Raw genomic sequence first — 257 nt, 5'->3', positions numbered from 1 at the left:
TTTTCGCGTTCCATTATTAATAAAGATGATTCGTGTTTAAATATACACATTATTTGATACTTTGTAACCCAGCTAGTTACCTATTTCTTTGTTTAAACCATGAGTATTTTAAACAGTATGATATATAAGTGCAGCTTTTTACATTTTGTTATAAATTTATAGACACTTTATTTTAAGTAGATATTATGACTCTTTGATATAATCCTACCATACAATATCTAGTTGACATTTTTGTGGCAATTACAACGACTTAAAGT

The sequence above is a fragment of the Achroia grisella genome, unplaced genomic scaffold (genome assembly GCF_030625045.1).
Source record: "Achroia grisella isolate CSIRO2021 unplaced genomic scaffold, CSIRO_AGI_Agris_v1 utg241, whole genome shotgun sequence".
In the NCBI taxonomy this organism is placed as follows: Eukaryota; Metazoa; Arthropoda; class Insecta; order Lepidoptera; family Pyralidae; genus Achroia; species Achroia grisella.
This window is presented reverse-complemented; position numbering follows the sequence as displayed.